The sequence below is a fragment of the Hippopotamus amphibius genome, chromosome 7, assembly GCF_030028045.1.
Source record: "Hippopotamus amphibius kiboko isolate mHipAmp2 chromosome 7, mHipAmp2.hap2, whole genome shotgun sequence".
NCBI classification, from domain to species: Eukaryota; Metazoa; Chordata; class Mammalia; order Artiodactyla; family Hippopotamidae; genus Hippopotamus; species Hippopotamus amphibius.
The window spans coordinates 3,627,452-3,641,593 of NC_080192.1; the positions used below are offsets into that span (position 1 = coordinate 3,627,452).

A 14,142-nucleotide genomic window follows, 5' to 3' on the forward strand; every position below is an offset into this window, starting at 1 on the left:
AACCAGATCTGATACCAGAATTGGGCACGGATCTTTTTGAAACACCTTCTAGAAAATGATTTATCTGACGAACAAAGCCCACATTTGAATGCATTCGTTCCAACAGAGTTCCTGAGCCCTTCCTAGGTTCTATGCCCTTTCGTCAGTCTGTGAATCAGCCATGGATTTATCTGCTTTCCTGGCTATTTTTTTTCCTTCTAGAATCTTCTTTCTCTTAAGTCTTGTGTCTCTATTAGTATTAAAGATTATCGGCCGTCCTTGAACATGGTTAAATATTCACTTTCACTTAGACTTCTGACCTAGACACTAAAAGCTAACTTTGTTAGATTCATCTAAGTAAAGAGAAGGCAGCAGGAAGAAACGTCGATAATTTTTGGTTTCCAGAGTGAAATACCCTATTTTCTCTTCTTATGTTGATAACCTGCTAGATATTCTTTTTTAAAAAATTTTATTTTATTGAAGCATTGATTGAGAATGCTGTGTGCTACCAGATACTGACATTCACACACAAAGCTGGGACGTGGAAAGAATTACTCCTGCTCTTCACCGAACACTTCCCACTTAACCCTTCCTCCCGCCACCAGCCGCTGTCACGCCGGCCAGGATGAGAACCTTCCTCTTTCGGTTCAGGACTTCCTGCCCCTGCACTGGCGTCAGTTACAATCTTTGGTCTCCAGGTTGCTCGGGCGGAGGGCGGGCAGTGCTCCCACCATCACTAGAGACCCATCAATCTAGATCCATCCTCCCTCTCCCCCTCCCCCGAGTGGGTGCAGGCACCCTGACCTTTCCTCCTTTGCCAGGCCCAGAACCTCCTGTCTCTGGCTCAGACACCCGTATTTCCACTCTCACAATCTTCTGTCATCACTTGTCCCACACATTCTTTTAACCCTGCTTGCGCTGGTCTCTTTTCTCAAGCAACATCAGCCCCCTGTGCATGTCAACATTCGGATGCCTTTCTCTCCACGCCTCTTCTTTTTCCAAGTTGTCTTCTTAGGATATCACTCCCTGTTAAGCTCCCGCCATGAATATTTTTGCCCAGTTGAACTTTCTGTGTGTGTGTGTCTTTTTTAACTACTCATCTCTTTCAGGACCCCTCACTGAATGTAATGGATGAGGTTTATTTTTGTGATTTGAGAACTACAGCAATGGAATACCTTCCTTTCTGGAAAGGGCTCTCAACAAGTGAGCTTTTCTAAGAAAGGAGAGAAGGAAGGTCACTTTCTGAACTTCCATGCACTTTGGACCGCTTGCTGTGAACCATCAGGTGGACTCTGCAGAGATGGGGCAGGAGTCCCCCTGCCTGGAGCTGGTGACAGATTCTGCAACGGGTTTCAAGGTGGGCAAAAAAGGTGATCATAATACTCAAGCAAGATACTCCCCCCGCAAATCCTAAAATCCAAGGATATCTACCGTAAATGCAACAAATACCACCCTTTTGTCTGTATCGTAAATAACTTCCACACACCAAGCGATGCTTCTATTGAAATCACATTTCAAATTTCTCGGAACAATCTTCCTTTCACACATCAGTCCTGTTAATCCCATCCCCCACGTATGGTTAGAAGTAAAGTGAGTGGACAGTGAATAAATGACACTAACCCACCCATCCAGCTGTCCCACAAAATGAGCCAACATGAGACTACCATCCACAACCTATCAAATGCATTCATAATCCTAGACAGAGCAGGACCTAGGCTTCATGATGGCAGCCTCACAGATGTCAAGCTGCCCAAGAAGGAACATGGCCTGAAAATGCTTCCAAAAATTCTTTCGATAAAAAAAAAAATCCTATTGAATATCTAGGTAATAGAAAGAAAACTTGATTTCAGATCAAGATTTGATTGTCACTTGATTCTGCAGTCCCGTATCTTGCAAGCCATATTGCTTCACTGTACATATGCACTTACATACATGTCAGGCTAACAATTTCTTAGACTATTTCAGAAAGGGATGTAGCCACATGTCAACCTCGAAATAACCGGTCATTTTTCACTAGAACTTGGCAATCTGTCACCTCAGTGAGGTTATCACATAACCACAGACTTATTCAGTTACAAATGGCTGCAGGGAACTTGGTGCCTCACTCGCTCTTAAAAATGGGGGGGGGGGGGGGGGGAAGGAACGACAGTATACTGTTTACTTAACTGTATTATCATTTCCAATCTTTCCATATGAAGCTTCATAACCTTTGAGACAATTCATCCTGTCTTTGTTTTCCTAACTCTTACTATTTCAAGGTGATACTTTTTCAAAGGTTTATTTGGGGCCTCTGAGTTAAAAGTGTGAAAGCAAGCAGGTCAGAACAGAAACACCCACTCCTCTTTACTTGCAAATCTCTTTAAATTGAGCAAAATAAAAGCAGTCAGATGGGAACTATATTCAATATCCTGTGATAAAGCATAATGGAAAAAAATACGAGAAAGTATATATATATATGTGTGTGTATAACTGAGTCACTTTGCTGCACAGCAGAAATGAACACAACACTGGAAATCAGATGAGTGCTGCATCTGGACACAGAAGACTTAAATCCCTCCAGCGCGTTCTCTGATTTCTCCTGTGCATGTCATACCTCCACACGGAAGGGCCAGCATGACCTGTGCCTGTTAAATAGAAACACTGCCCAACTCACAAAGGTTTCAGTACACCTCTTTCCTTCTGAGTCAGTTGTTTGGAAACAGAATCCATGATCTTGCACGCAGAAAGAGCATTTTATTTAATTAGATGCTCATACAAAGTCCATCGTATGCTTAACATCCCCCAAATCCAGTGATAATTATAAAAAGAATAATTTGCACTGCAGTTGCCACCTTTATAATACCTATGCCACGGGAGCCACGTGTGGGAGTCCGGCACGGCGTGCAGGGACACACCTGTCTAGTGCTGATGGAAGGATGGGCTCTTGCCATGTGAGGTTTGAAGAAAGGTGCAAAATGCCAAGGGGAAAGAGGCCCCCTGCTATACGTCTAAGTCCCCCCAGCCAGCTCCCCCACACACCTGAGTACTGTAAAAAAAAAACCAAACAATAAACACCTGTTGAATTAAATTCTGTTCGTCTCTTATTTGTTCAGTGAACATTCAGAGTCCTCCCTCAGCATCCTGAGGGGATTGGTTTCAGGACCCCCTGGGGATACCAAACTCTGTAGAGGCTCAAGTCCTTTATATAAAAGGTGTAGTGTGGTACACACCATCTCTAGATTATTTATAATACCTAATACAATATACACGCAATGTAAATAATTGTGAATACAATGTAAATGCTGTGTAAATAGTGATGGCAGGTGGTAAATTCAAGTTTCGTTTTTTGGAACTTTCTGGAATTTTTTTTCCCGAGTATTTTCGATCCACAGTTGGTTGAATCGATGGATACAGAACCTGCAGATGTGGAGGGCTACTCAGTATATAAGACCAGCTGGGCAGAGCTGATTAACGACACTGTTCTCGTCAAGTTAGACTCAATGGGGAAGGTGATGGAGGGCAGTGCCTAGGAGCAGCCCTAGCTGGGGAAGATTTCACCCAGCCTGCATTTCCACAGACCCTCCAAGGATGCAGAACGACTGTTTTCATGGTCTGGGGATACCAGAGTAAGGACAAATGCAAAATATATCACCATCAAAACCTGAGGGCACACCCATGTGCAGAGAAAATGCAAACCACTCAGGCCAGTTTTGTTCTTACTGGTATAGGACTCTCGTTTACCTAAACAAAAATGAAAAAAAAAAAAAAACCAGTGTATATTTGGGGTGGCAGATGTGTTTCTTTCCAAAAGCCTTTGAAAAATCATCAAATGGTCAGAGCAAAAATAACACAGGCAGCAGACCCGGCAGCACAGGGGTGCTGCCTGTGCTAAGTATGCTCTTTTACATGTTACAAAGAATCTTCGCGTAAGCCACCACTTTTGAGCCTCCAACCCTTCAAAGAGGTGGGAAGGAGAGGAACTCCATTTTGTGATGCGTAAACAGCACTTAGAGAGATGGACAGAGGCAGGCAGCCTCGAAGACATGAGAATGAAAACCGGTGATGACCCAACACCTTTTCCACTATGTCAAGCTGCTTCCCTGATGCGAACCAAAATTCGCAAGTGCTTTTTCTTGTACTATATGCCGACCTCAAAACAAATGCAGCTCAACTACCAAAATAACTATAATAGGTCTGACTTAGTAAGGAGTACATATTTCACCTTTTGAAGTGCATAAACCCTTCCACAATATTGCTACAGCAAGATGCTAATTAAATACTCTAGAAGCAAAGAATGAACACACCTCCAAACAACAAGCCAACCAGACTAGGTGATGTCTGTTACCCACAGGGCATCCCACAGATCACTGCATGCAAGAGACAGAAATACTTGGAAGAAGAAACAACTTCTTTTAAGTCAGGTCCACTGGGACATCTAGGGCTTTTCCTGTTTGGACCTTAATCCTATCTTCACACCAAGCTGGAAATTAAAATTCTTTGCCTAATTTTCCCTAACCACATGGCCTTAGAAGTGAGCTAGCTTGTTCTTTGTAATTACTAAGGCAGAAATAACAGACACAGCAAATGTCTATCCTACAAACAGAAACTATGGCTTTATTTGAAGTGTCTGTGAAGCCTATACCAAGCCACCAAAACCAGAAATAAAAACAGAGGCCCTCAAATTCCCAAAAAGCCACATCCTCTAACTGCAATGCAACAAAATTAGTACAGACGCTCACCCCAAATACCGACCACTTGGAAGTTAAGACATTCATCCCATTTGCCGTTAAGAATATATCCATTTAGGGACTTCCCTGGTGGCACAGTGGTTGAGAATCCTCCTGCCAACGCAGGGGACACCGGTTTGATGCCGCGGAGCAACCAAGCCTGTGCGCCACAACGACTGAGCCTGCGCTCTAGAACCTGTGAGCCACAACTACTGAAGCCCGGGTGCCTAGAGCCCCAGCTCTGCAACAAGAGAAGCCACCCCAGTGAGAAGCCTGAGCACCGCAATGAAGACTCAATGCAGACAAAAATAAATAAGCAAATCTTTAAAAAACAAATAAATAAACAACTTCATTTCTAGGAAAAAAAATATATCCATTTACACAGACTGAGAGAGGAATCAGACAAATGTGGCATTTTTAAAATCTGTTTACAGTAAGCAAAGAAACTTTTTTTTTTTTAAAGAAGATTACTTAAAGAATCCTTATTATAAAAACAGATGCTCACAGACAACACACAAGAGAAAAAAGCCCTGGTTACCAATCACTAAACCACAAGGTGTTATGGCAAAACTAGTTTCCCTTTCTGCACCCCAGTGTCATCTTCTTTCAGCTCCTTTTTTTTTATTCTGGTATAAAAATCAGCTTCATGAGCAGGTCCACAGGTGCCTTGCTCAATACTAAGCACAATAGCCCAGAGCAGCTAAAAACTCAGTAAATATTTGCAGACTAAATGAATTTTAAAATACACATATGTTAAAGGATTGGCTTAATAATTATTGTATCTAAACACAATGAAATATGATATAGACATTTAAAATGATAGAGTGTAAACACATTTACTCATGGAGAGATTTTTCATGACCTAATGGTTAATCAAGCAGATTACAAAACAGTTTATATAAAAGAAACACGTTTCTTCTCTCCTCTCTCTCTCATTCTCTCCCACATACACATACTACGTTTAAAAATCTGTGTACAAGTTGGACAAACGAGCTAGTAACAAGAATTATTTTAATGATTATGGAATACCTTTTACACATTCAAGATGTGAGAAGAGGGAAACATTTTTTCTATGGTCAATTAATTTGCTACTGCTCAAAGTTGTAGAGAAGTTTCTCAAGCTCACTGTCTGGTCCCTCATACACAGTGACCACTCAATCTGTACCATCTGCCACTTCTCCAGGGTATCACTGTCCTGGCTGATGGCAGTTCTAGACCTGGCCTATTAGCTCAGCAAGCCATCTGCTTGATGTTCAAATTGGAATTAAAACGGCTAAGAGATGGCATGGTGCTCTTTACTAGTCAGCATCTGCAACTTAAGTGTCTGTTAAGTGAAAACATTTCTCACTGTTATATTATCTAGTTTTAAATTACACAGACCCAGCCTGCCATAAAGGAAGTTCCTAGTGAAACTGACACAATAAAGTTTTCAGAACTTAAAAGGGAATCTATCCACATTTTATCTTACTTTCAAAGAAATGAAAATAGGTCTCACCCTGGCATCACAAGGTAATAATTCACCCCCAAACTGCTGGTCTGTAGGACAATGGAAGTAAAGACTTAACTATTTCAGTCTGGAAAAATGAGTAAATCAAACCTTCTATTTACCTGTGATGACAGCGTCTTGGTTCTGGGCTTGTCTGGCCACAAACTGTTCCCTCACAGCAGAGGCACTGCCTTTCACTGCAGCCTTGGCGGCAAGAAGGTAAAGGAGGAAATGACTACCGACGATATGCCCTCTGGATTCTCCCCGACTCTCCACCACCTTGAAAGAGGAAAGTCACCGTGACCCTGCGTCTTCCACGGCTCGTGTGGCACACTGGTCCCGGGGAAAACCCTGCCCGCCCCCTCCCTGCCCCACGCACCCCTCCCCAAGCAGTCCTGGGGGAGGACGGGCTCCCTGGCTTGGGGAGGGGTAGCTGGGCACGCAGCCCCAAACGTCCCAGAGCGCCCCGGAAATCCAAAGCACTCCACAGCCGAGGACTTTTCTTAGAAAGAACCTTGACATTTGGGGCACGGCGGCCAGCCTTTAAACTTAAAAAGGCGAGGCCAGCACGGGCGCGCAGCTGTCCCCCGCAAGCGTGGGGAGGGCGTGGGGGCAGAGCCGACCCTCCTCACTTCCGCCAGCACCGCCCCGGGCGGCCGGGGACTCGGGGAGACCCGGGCGCGGACGCCCCGCGCCAGCCCCGCGGGCCCCGGGCTCGGGAGGACGTCCCGCGGCGGAGACCGCCCTGGGCTCGCCCGGCCCGGCCCGTCCGGGTCGCCCGACTGCGCTCAGCACCAAGTGGGCCAGTTCCTCAAAGGTGAACTCACCCGCGCGGGAGCCTCTCGCGCCGGACCTCAGCCGCCAGGCGCACGCGGCTCGGTCTGCCTGGTCTGCGGGCTACCTGGCCTGGGGGGTCCCCGGAGGGCTCGGGAAACGCCCCCGTCGGCGGAGCCCAAAGTCCACCACGCAGAAGGGAGGGCGCGCCCTATGCCCCCGCCCCCCCCCCCCCACGACGGGCCTCCTTTCCGGGGGGACAACCTGAGGACCCCGCGTCTCCGAGGTCCCGGGCCTCGACCTCTGCCCAAGCCCCAACCCCACCGACAGCTGCGGACGCCGGGGCTCCGGGCAGGCCACGGGCGCTCGGAGGGAGGCCGAGCCGGGGGCGGCCCCCTGCGCCCCGGGGTCGCCGGCACGAGCCCGCGGCGAGCGCCCTGGCCCCGCGCCCCCGGGCCCCGCGCATGCGCCGCCCGGCCCCTCCCCGGCCGCCGCCGGTCCGGGTCCCGCGGTGGGGGGAGCCCGGCCCCCGACCCCCGCGCGCGCCCGCCCGCCCGCCGCCTGGCACCTGGGGCCGCGGTCCGCCGCCTGCCGCTCCGCCGGGCGAGCGCGCCGAGGGAGGCGGCGCCGGGCAGGGCGCTAGCGGCCGCCTCCGCCCCCGCCGCCTGCTGCCCCCGCCGTGGGGCCGTCGCGTCCCCGGCCCGTGCCCGGCGCCGCCTCCCCGCGCCCGTGCCAGCCGCGCCCCCGCGGCACGCGCCGCCCCTCTGCCCCCCGGCCCTGCCGGGCCTCTCGGGCGCCTGGCGCGGGTGGCCCGCCGGGAAGCCCCGCCCCGCGCGGGGCACGGCCCCCGGACGGCGGCGCCCGATTGGCTGCCCGCGGGGGTGGGGCGGGGCCTCCCTCGGGGGCTCCCGCCTCCTGCCCCGCCGCGGCCGCACCGGCTGGGAAACTGAGGCCGGAGGGGCGGCCAAGGTCGCCGGCGGGTGGGCCCAGCGCCGCCACGGCACAGCGCGGGCGGCCCCGCGCCCTGGGAAGGGCCGAAGCCCAGCAGGGCCGGGCGCGCGGCTGCGGGACGCGTGGAGGGCCCCGTCCCGGGCCCAGGCCAGGCTGGCGAGCCCCTCCTCCGTCCCGGGGCCCGGCTCCGCCCGTCCGGGCGAGGAGCCGGTCTAGACGGGGGACCGAGGCGCGGGTGCCCTAGGGCCCGGGGGAGAGCGCGGGGCCGGGGGCGGGCGGGGAAGGACCGTGTCCCGGGCACCCCAGACTACCAAAGGAGAAAGGGAGCGCAGGCTGCGAGGACGTGTCAACGGGCGGCGGAGGTGCCGGGGCGGGTGCGGCGGGCGGGGGACCGAGAAGGCCGAAGGGCAGCTGGGCCGGGCGCCGGGCGGAGCGGCCTACTCCCTCCCCCCGCCCCGCCCCCGGCGTCCGCGGCGCGGGGCTGACTTTGTGCCCGGCGAGGCGCGGGGCCTCTGCCAGCGCAGGGGGAGGCCGCTGCCCGGCAGCCGATGGCGAAGAGCGGGAGCGAGAGCCGCGCAGCAGCTCCGTGGGCGCGGCGACCCCCGAGCTGCCCGAGCGCCCGGGAGGACCTGCTCGCGGCAGGAGGCGGCTGCAGACAGACGCCGAGACCCGCCGCGCCGGGCCCTCTCACGGGTGTCGTACGCTCCCCCTTGTTGATGGGCCCCATACCTGGGGTGAACTTCGCCCCGCCCAGCAGACACCCACGTAACCTTCTCACCAACACATTGACCAACCCAACTTGCATTGCACGTGCTGTACAGCCACGCGCAATTTTTGTGTTGTTTCGGGCGTTAGGAAGTGGTCAGCGTCCATTATATCCTGGGTATCTCCTAGCTTGGGCAGGCGACAGTATTAGTTACTTATGCAGCTAGGGGCCCCTGCCGAGCTCCTGTCCTCATGAGGGCAGCCGGGCTCAGAGACGTCACCTGACACACCCTGATCCCAGGCTGTCAAGGACCAAGAGTCCAAACACAGGGGTGTCGGCTTCTTTTCCCAGATGGACCGTGATGGTCTCCCGTAAACACAGTTCAACTGGGCAGTTGGAAAAACCTCGTGAAGATTGTTTTGAACAAGGGCAGAGGGAGCTGCATGGGGGTCAACAGAGTAGTGTGTGCACCCAGCTGCCATGCGGAAATGATGTTCTTGGGTTCTTGGGGCTCCCAAGTTTTAGGGAGAACTTGTTTTTCATGCATGTGACGAAAGCTATCACCTTTGAACAAATGCTCTCCGCCAGTCCCTTGCCTCCCCTTCCCCAGGAAGAAACTAGAAGGGTGGTCAGGACTTTTCTCATGGGAGTATTCATGAAAGGGCTTCCTACGTGCTGCCCCCAGGGGACCGTGGGTTCCTGTTCACCTTGAGCAGACTTCTGTTAGCCATGAAAAAGCTGTCACACCCAGCACAGGAGAAACTGTCACAAAGGACATCCCCCTCCCCGCCCCCAGCTCCTGGAACTCTCTCCCTCCCCCCACCCCTTCAGCACTGATGAAGCGTGAGCAACACAGCAACACTAGACGGCCTCCTATGCAGGGACTGAGCAGAACTTTGTAACTTCAGGGACAAGTTCGTGCTCTTGAATAAGCATCTGAGCGTCGCCTGAGTTCCTCTTTGCGGCCTTGGTAAATACTGGAAGCACGTGGGGGCCTGCGTATCTTAGTTCATAGCTTCCATTTATTTGGTGCTGTTACTGTTTCGGGTCCTGTTTCACATTTTCTAATCATTTTTTTTGGCTGCACCAGGTCTTAGTTGCGGCACGGGGATCTTCGTTGCCACGTGTGGGGTCTTTAGTTGTGGTACGTGAACTCTTAGTTGTGGTATGCATGTGGGATCTAGTTCCCTGATCAAGGATCGAACCTGGGCCCCCTGCATTGGGACAGTGAAGCCTTAGCCACTGGACCACTAAGGGAAGTCCCCACGTTTTCTGATCTTGAAGATGTTTGGAGCAATAATTATTCTTGTGCCCACATTACAGTAGGGAGACTGAGGCACAGACCTCCCACCCACCCCCGCCCCCTGCCCTCCAAGCACCAGGTCACACTGGCCAGCTGCAGAGCCCAGGATAGAAAGCCAGTCTGTGGTGCCCACACCCAGATGTACCCAATCCCACCGGAGCAGGCGAGCCTCTCCCTTGGCCTCCGGAGGGGAAATCAGAAAGCAGGACATTCAGAGGAGAGGAAGGGGGTCGCTGCAGGAGGCTCCTGCCACTAGATACCAGGCAGGGGGTTAGACCCTGAACGTGTAAGCAGGTGATGTCAGCCATCTGTGTTCAGAAGCTGGCCTTGACCTCGGCAGAGGTAAAGTGTCTCCCACGGGTCTGGGGTCCAGGCCCCAGGCAGAAGGCTGTCTGTTTGCCCTGCAGTTTAGGTAAGCCCTTTTCCAGGAACTGTCCAAAGCTTCTGCGGGTCACTTGTTTGCCCTTTGCTGATGTGCAAAGCCTCCCAATGAGACGGGGATGTCATCAGCCAGGGCCGTGGCCTCTGATCTCCCGGGAGTGTAGCCTCCGGTCAGCTGGTGGAAGTCATCAGGGACAGGGGACACAGCCTGAGAAAGGGAGAGCTCCCTGTCGGCACGTCCAGAGCTGCTCTGTGGCCCAGGGCTGGACCTCAGTAGGGACCAACCATGGGCATGTGCGTGGCTGCCATCCTAGTACTGATGGCAAAACCTCAGAGGTCCAGGTAACAAAGTCTTGTCACGTGAAGGCACGGAACTCACAATGGTCCCACAAAGCAGCTGGGTTCATCCTCATTTTGCAAAGGTGGAAACCGAGGGAACACAGCCCTTGTCCGAGGTCTCCAAGAAGGAGCAAGAACCTGGCTCTCAGAGTTCAAACCCACTCCACCACCTGCAGCAGCCTCGGGTAACCCCAGGGCATCGCTGTCAGGCCCTGAAGGCTGTGCTCTCCTGGCCTGATACCTTGGCTGTCTCTGGCAGACCCAGGAGCAAATTGTGAAGGAGCCGTCTTCTGTGCCCAGAGCTCTGGGGGGGCCGCAGCTGCACGTGCTTGAGCCTGTGGCAGGAGAAAGGCCATGTTCAAGGGCAGAGTGGAAACGGTACAAGCCAGGCAGAGGTGGGCAGTGGCCCGTGGCCTGGGGGGAGTTTGGCTTGATTCCCTAAGATCAGTAACAAATAACCAATGATACATGTTAACCACGGGTTATCACTGAAGGGGCGGGGGTGGGGTGGGGTTAGTAAAGCTACACACTCACTTGAGGTCTGCAGGGTCTGGAACCTTCTGTAGGCCCAGCAATGGCTGCTGTCATAGACACCGGGCCCTTTTCATAACTAACCTGCCCCCCGCCAAAGTTTACAGACTGGCTTTGCTACAGGCTCCACCTGGGCGTGGGTCTCCGTCTCTATCTGTCTCTGTCGTTCTTGGGAAGCCCAAGGCAGCCCACTCGCAGCAATGCTCCCCCACCTGCCACCGTCCCTCCCAAGAGTCAGACTCCCTCCTCATCAGCACGGGCTATTTCATCCCAGGCAGCTTAAGTTCCTTGGGACAGGCTGGGTCATTGATGTCTTCTGCCCGGTTCAGAGCTTGGGCTTGGAGCTTCAGAAGCTGGGTGACCTGGAAGGTGAGAGGCTCAACGTAAAGCTGAAATATGGGTGAATTTGGTCAATGAAGCCCATTCTGCTCTGCTGGAGATGGAGTGTGCAGTTATCTCAGCCAGGTAGGGGTCCCGACCGTGAACTGCCCTGCTGTGGGTGGGCAAGGTGTGTGTGTGTAGGGGGGGAGGGTACGCAGAGATGAGACCGGTGTGTTGACCCACAAATGTATAATAAATGCAGGTATATGTGGGCATCACTGCCTCTGCCTGGGGCACCCCCCACTTCCTTCATGAAATTGGTGGACAGAACCTGGGATTTGAAGTCAAACAGATCTGGATTCAAAACCCTGCTCTGCCTTTTACTCACGCTATAACCTCGGACAGACAACTTGACCTCCTGTCTGACCTTCCCCCTGGATAAAATGGGGCAGTGATGCTGAGCGCCAAGGGTCCTGGGGTGAGAGTTAGAGAGGAGCGGGTGGGAAGTACAGGAACAGGATCTGATAGGTGGGTCACATTTGAGATTTGGTGACCACCTGCCTGAGGGCTCTGTCAAGGATCACCTCCTCCAGGAAGCCTGCTTGGCACCCATCCCACCCACAAAGTTGCCCTTTTCCCTGTGCTGCCAGCACCTCCCACGTGGCTTTGTCTACTTCGGCACTGTCTTAACAGTGCCCATCCCCCTGCCCACCTCACCACAAAGAAGAGCCAACACGATTGAGCCCTTGAACCTCTCTGACACCAGGGAGGGGCCTGCTTCTCGCTCCCTCTGGTGAGGCTCAGATCCATGCTGGTACCTGCCTTTTATGGAAGAGTCCCGCCAGCCAGTCAAGGCAGCGTGACCCCAGCCAAGGGGGCCTACAGGCCCCCGCCCCTGGCCGTCAGCTCCTTCACCCAGCCCTTCATCCCTGGGTACAGCACAGGGCTGGAACCCACCCCATCAGGCCCCATAACGTGCCAGGGAGCGACCAGCATTTTCTGTCAGCATCTCCAGGCCTTGGTTTTCACTAAAATGAAGAAGTGAACCGTGATCCCTGGTCCCCTGAAGGGACAGGCCACATTTGACAAAATGTTCCTGGTCTGTGGCAAAATGGGCAAAAGAGCCAAGGCCTTCATGGAGAGTTTTCTGTAAAGCTTGTCGATTTAAAGAAATATCCTCTTTCTCCCTGGGTGTGTCCTTGACACTTTTCTATTGTTGTTGAAAATGCTTTTTCTTACTAAAAATGTTGGGATTTCCCTAGTGGTCCAGTGGCTCAGACTCCTAGCTCCCAATGCAGGGGACCCGGGTTTGATCCCTGCTCGGGGAACTAGATGCCACACGCCTGCCACAACTAAGCTCCGGCACAGCCAAAATAAATAAATAAAATAAATATTTAAAAATGTCTCGGGTGAGGTGCTGATAATAGTTTACAGGGACGGTATGTTTTGACTAGGCAGCCCATGTCCTTCCCCAAAGTTGTGTAAAATGTTGGTTTGGGAGCCCAAAGTCCAGGCCCTGCTGGCCCAGGTGAGGTCTACTTACGGATAAACACAGCACGTGGCAAAGGCCTCCCGATGTTTTCCCAGTCTTCTTGCCCAGCTCTCTCCTTCAAATTTACTTATGATATTTATTTTCACATCAACACTTCGGCTTGTGTTGAGACTTGCAGCCGGGAACATAAAATCCTACGTGAGGGCCTGATTTTGATCTTTGACTAAGTGAGGGAGCAGGGTGTGGGCAGCTGCATTGCTGGGAAGCAGCAGGGGTCACACCCACTCGGGGCCCCAGCTTGCACGCCATCGGGTACCCTTGGGGGGGGGGCCGGGCCTGGGGATGAGCGTCCCCTCTGTCTGGAAGCCTGAGGTGTGCAGGGGAGGGCTTTCATTGGAGCATGCAGGGAAGCTGAAATCCACAGCCAGAACACTCTGGAAGGTGCCTGTGGCAGGGGGAAGAGGACATGGGACCAGCACCCTGGCAGGTGGGGTCCTAGATGGCTGGTGGGGAAGACAGACTGGGGACTGTAGACCTATCACTTTATTTCTCTAGGTTGAAGCATTAGATGAAATCAACTTTCTGGGCAAGTGTTAGTGCTGAGTTTAGTTTGAAAACAACTCCTCCCCCCAGAGGAATCTAGGGAACACTATGTAGACGCCAAGGACTGAGCTGGTACTTTCCAAGCGTGACACCCATTTCACCACCCAGCGCCCCAAGCCCTGACTTCCACCAGGAGAGCAAGGCGGGCTGTACCCCCCGGTCCCCGACTCCCTGGCCTCCAACTTAGTATGAGGGAGAGTCCCTGATTAGTTGCCTCCTCCCTTGACTTGTGTCCTTACGTGTCCCTCCCCTGCCAAGGTCCAAGGTCAAGGTCCAGCCTTTCCGGATTGGCAAAGGCCCTCAGGACAAAAATGGCTGCAGTGCCATGGCCCCTTTGCTGCACCCCTCCAGACTGGACCTGGAGGTTCTCCAATATCTTGGCCACTCTTAGAGGCTTTTAACATAATTTTTAATTTTTAATTTCTTTATCAAGATAAATACGATTAGGAAATATCCGTTTGATCATTTTTTATCTTGTATATGATCGTTACAATATTGATTTGTTGGACTTGTTTACATCTTAAATTATAAACATTTAGTCTACTGTATATATTGCACATCATGATTTCC

The 14,142-nt window shown here is 52.4% G+C and overlaps 1 protein-coding gene across 7 annotated transcripts in view; it reads right to left on the bottom strand.

Annotated features, from left to right (window-relative positions):
* The window catches only part of PPARA (peroxisome proliferator activated receptor alpha), a 70,537-nt gene extending 57,390 nt beyond the window's left edge, over window positions 1–13,147 (bottom strand). For 2 of the 7 annotated variants that reach the window (XR_009054808.1, XM_057742963.1), the window contains exons 1-2: window positions 6,999–7,191; window positions 6,294–6,450 (exon numbers count right to left, since the gene is read on the bottom strand). The gene's annotated coding sequence lies outside the window, so the exon portion shown is untranslated. The other 5 variants (XM_057742964.1, XM_057742967.1, XM_057742965.1 and 2 more) reach the window with 5 other exon arrangements.
* Window positions 13,148–14,142: the final 995 nt, after the last annotated feature.